The following is a 5,192-nucleotide window of genomic DNA, read 5'->3' as shown; positions in this document are numbered from 1 at the left end:
TGAATAATTTACTAAGAAATTACTTTGAATTTACCAAGAATTTATATAGAATTTCCTGAGAATTTATTGAATAATTTACTCATAATTTACGGATTAATTCACAAAAAAAATTCTTGTAATTTTTTGAGAATTTACTCAGAATTTTCTAATAAATTACTAAGAATTTGCTGAATAATTTATAGAGAATTTTACGTGTAATTTACTGAGAAATTTCGAGAGTAATTTAGTGAGAATTTACTAAGTAATTTTCTGGTAATTTACCGAGTAATTTACTGGTAATTTCCTGAGTAATTAACAGAGAATTTACCAATAATTTACAGAGAATTTGTCAAGTAATTTACTGATAAATTACTGAATAATTCACTCATTGATTTACTTGTAATTTTCTGAGAATTTAAGGAGTAATTTATTGAGAATTTGCTCAGTAATTTGCTTAGAATTTATTAAATAATTTAATTAGAATTTACAAATAATTTACTGTGTTATTTTCTTGGAATTTACAGAGTAATTTTCTAATAATTTACTGAGTAATTTACTAAGTAATATACCAAGAATTTTTTGAGAACTTATCGATAATTGACTGAGTAATTTACAGAGAATTTATTGAGAATTTACCGAGTAATTTACTGGGAATTTACGTTGTAATTTACAGATAGATTTAGTGAGTAATTCACCGAATAATTTACTATGAATTTACTTAGTAATTTATTTAGAATTTACTCAGTAAATTACTAAGAGTTTATCGAGAATTTACTGAGAATTTGTTGAGTAATTTTCTAGGAACTTACCAATCATTTACGAAGCAATTTACTGAGAATTTACCGAGTTATTTTCCAAGAATTTACTATAACTTTAATGGTAATTTGCTGAGTAATTTATTGAGAATTTTCTTAGAATTTAATGAGTAATTTACTCATAATTTATTGAGAATTTTCTTAGAATTTATTGAAAATTTTCAGAGTAATTTACTTTGAATTTATTGAGTAATTCACCGATAATTAACTGAGTAATTTATAGAGAATTTATTGAAAATTTAACGAATAATTTATTGAGAATTTACAGAGTAATTTGCTGAGTAATCTTTAAAAAAAATTCAGTGAATTTACTGAGTAATTTACCAAGAATTTATACAAAATTTTTTGAGAATTTATAGAGTAATTTACTCATAATTTACTGAGTAATTCACAAAAAAATTTCTAATGATTTTCTAAGAATTTACACAGAATTTTCTAATAATTTACTAAGAATTTACTGAATAATTTTCTGAGAATTTTGCGTGTAATTTATTGAGAATTTTACTGTGTAATTTAATGAGAATTTACTGAGTAATTTACTAAGAATCTACCGATAATTTACTGAGTAATTTATTAAGAATTTACTGCGAATTAACTAATAAATTTACTGATAAATTGTTAAGTTCTTCACTGGGTAATTTAGTTGGAAATTACTAAGGTGCCGTTTGGTAACACTTACGTTTTCAGTTTTCTGTTTATATTTACAAAAATTTTAAAAACTCAAATAAAAACTTGTTTGGTAAAATATTTGATTTATAAATCAGTGGTCTTAATTTATAAATTTAGCCAAAAAATGAAAACACAAAAAATGTGTTTTCATTTTGAGTTTTGAGTTTTTTTTTTTTTTTTCCACCCAACACTAGCTACCACCCACCACCATTTTCCACCACTGTCTTCCGCCACCACCCACCACTCACCTGCCACCACCACCACCCACCACCCACCACCCACTCGCCACCACCACCCACCCCTCGCCACCACCACCACCACTGCCACCCACCACCCACCCCTCGCCACTACCACCACCGCCGCCACCCACCACCTACCTGCCATCCACCCGTCACAACCCACCACTCGCCACTACCACCCGCCACCTACTTGCCACCACCCCTCACCACCCACCTGCCACCACCATCCACCACCTGCCACCACCAGCCACCCACCACCACCACCCACCACCCACCACCACCACCCACCACCCACCTGCCACCACCACCCACCACCCACTCGCTACCACCTACCACCCGCCACCGTTACCCACTCGCCTACCACCACCACCACCATCACCACCCGTCACCTACTTGCCACCACCCACCACCACCGGCATCCGCCACCCATCTGCCGCCACCACCCACCACCAACACTACCACCACCCACCCACTCGCTACCACCTACCACCCGCCACCGTCACCCACTCACCCACCACCTACCTCCCACCACCCGCCACCACCAGCCATTCGCCACCCATCTGCCGCTACCACCCACCACCCGCCACCAACACTACCACCACCCGCCACCCGCCACCGTCACCCACCTACCCACTATCACCACCCACCACCCCCCCTTCACCACCCGCCATTCGCCATCCACCAACCACCACCGCCACCCACTCGCTACCACCCACCACCCGCCACCGTCACCCACCAACCCACCACCCACCCGTCACCACCCGCCATCCGCCACCCACCAGCCACCATCGCCACCCACTCGCTACCACCCACCACCCGCCACCGTCACCCACCCACCCACCACCACCACCACCCGCCACCACTGCCCACAACCCGCAACCACCACCACCACCACCCACTCGCTACCACCCACCACCTGCCACCGTCACCCACCCACCCACCACCACCACCACCACCCACCACCCACCATCAGCACTTTCCACCACCGTCTTCCGCCACCACTTGCCACCACTTGTCATTTCTCACCCTTTTTTATATTTTTAAATTTTTTTAAACATTTTGTCAGTTACCAAACGCGTTTGTAGTTTATGTTTTTCTAAAAATAAACAAAAAATAAACAAAAATCAATTTATAAAATTTTTATAAATATAATCTGAAAACGTAAATGTTACCAAACACACTGTAACAACCCTCATTTTGACTTAGTCATACTTGCATACGTTTATGGATGATCTTGTTTTAATATGTGCATTCGCAAATCTTGTCTTGTTTTGCTTGAATGATTGCTTGCATGCTTTGTTCTTGACTGTTGTGTTGCCGAGGTCATCTTAAGCCTAGACACCTTCGAGACCTTTATCACTTAGAACTATCTTGGAACCCCGTTGGTTGACCTCCATCTTCACCCTGGCATATTGGCCGAGATGTCACCATCTAGGCCGAGGTGCGCGTCGCCTAGGCCGAGATATGCATCATCTGGGCCGAGATGTTATATCTAGGCGTTCTAGATCCTAGATCCTTGATCCTTGCATGAGTGATTTTGTTCCTGGAATGGTATGAACTAGACCGAGGTGTGGCACATCTAGGACAAGGTATGGCACAGTTTAGTCAAGTGTTGTCCTTCCAAGTCGATGTCCTTGCCCCTTGATTGCCGGAGTCTTGTTGTTAGCCGATGTCGTTACTTGCCGGTGTGTTCTTGCCACCTAGCTTGTTGAGTACACTTTGTCTTGGTCATGTCTTGTCATGTCAGTCACCTTTTTGGATAGAGCCAATCAGCCGATGCCACGTGTCCTGGCAGAGGGATTAAGTCAGTGATTGTCGTGAGGAGCATATCTTTTGGTATCAGTCTTGCCTTTTAGGGAGAGAAACTCTAGGAAGAAGAATGGAAGTTCGAGCTAGAGGGAGAGAACTTAGTTCGAGCTAGAGGGAGAGAACTTCCAAGCTTGATCGTTGGAGCTTGAGCCGTTAGATTCGAGATTTGAGGGTAGAATCTTAACCTATTCTTGTTGTTCTTATTGATCATCTAGCTGCATTGCACGATTGAACCTATTCTACACGCCGTTCATCGATTTAAAGTTGGTTTTAGAAAGAGAAAACAGTTTTCATGTGTTTTGAAGAAAAGCCTCGTTTGATCCGAAAGTTTGCATTAAGGCTAATGCTTTTGTGTTTGTTTTGATAAGATCCTTGAGTGTGGGTACCCAGGTCCATGTTTTTGAATTCATGGCATGAAATTTCAGCTTTCAAACTAGCAAGTTTTGATCTTTGCATTCATCTTCCTCATGTTCATGACTTTCATGTTCTTCATGTATATCAAGAGGGGAACCCAGATTTTCCCGACTTCACTTTTGAATGCGGCCATCGAGGCTACACCTCAGCAAGGAGGTGTGGAACCTCGGCCTAGACCTGGTAGTTGCCCAGCGTGTTTTTCCAAAGATAAGAAACTGTGTTTCGATTTGATTGACTTAGTTTTTGAAGAATGCCGAGGTCATTTGCATGTAAGCTAGACTTGTTTTGAGTAGTGCATTCAATAGACTTTGCCATGCGTTTGTAGGACTTGGACTTGCCTTGACCCCGACGTTTAATGAACTAGGTGAGTGGTATTTTTGATAAAGCTACGTTATCAATGTTTTGATGAGTTTTGCTTTGCTTTGTTTTTGAAAGGTATTTGTTAAGCATGATTGATTTTCCTTAGTTTTGTATCTCGTATTATACTTGCTTGAATGACCTTCTCGGAAAGTCCCTTGTGCTGGAGGACTCTAAACTTTCGCAGCACATCTCGTTTTGAAAGTCCCTTGTGCTGGAGGACTCTAAACTTTCGCAGCACATCTTGTCTTGAAAGTCCCTTGTGCTGGAGGACTCTAAACTTTCGCAGCACATCTTGTCTTGAAAGTCCCTTGTGCTGGAGGACTCTAAACTTTCGCAGCACATCTTGTCTTGAAAGTCCCTTGTGCTGGAGGACTCTAAACTTTCGCAGCACTCTCGTGTTAAAAGGCTACGGGCCTTTGTAACATAGGTCCCTTGTGCTAGAGGACTCTAAACTTTTGTAGCACCCTTGCTTGAGAAGTCTCCCTTGCTTTGTTTTGTTTTGCCACTGACGGTTTACCGCGTGGATACGTTTGTTGGAATGTTATTGTTTGTAATATGTGATGCTAGTGAGTATCCCTTGAAGCTTTGAAGATCTGTTAGATGGACGAGGTCCATTCCTTGTTATATATTAAGTTTTGTCTTGTATTGTTTTGAAAGGACTTCGGCTATTATTCATGCAAACCCCTTTATTATTTATACCATTCACTGAGTATCCAAGCTCACCCTCTCTATATATATGTAGGTGATGAACAAGAAGGCGGTGACGCCTAGATGTGATTCTGGAGCTTATTTTGGGTTTTGATTATGTCGGCTTAACCTGTATTTACGTCGGCAGTCTTGAAAATTATGCTTCTCGATTTGTACTACTTGTATGTTGCATACGTCGGCTTGAGAAGCCTTTTGATCA

Source organism: Camellia sinensis, chromosome 3 (genome assembly GCF_055761805.1).
Source record: "Camellia sinensis isolate YWXY chromosome 3, ASM5576180v1, whole genome shotgun sequence".
Lineage (NCBI taxonomy): Eukaryota > Viridiplantae > Streptophyta > Magnoliopsida > Ericales > Theaceae > Camellia > Camellia sinensis.
This window is presented reverse-complemented; position numbering follows the sequence as displayed.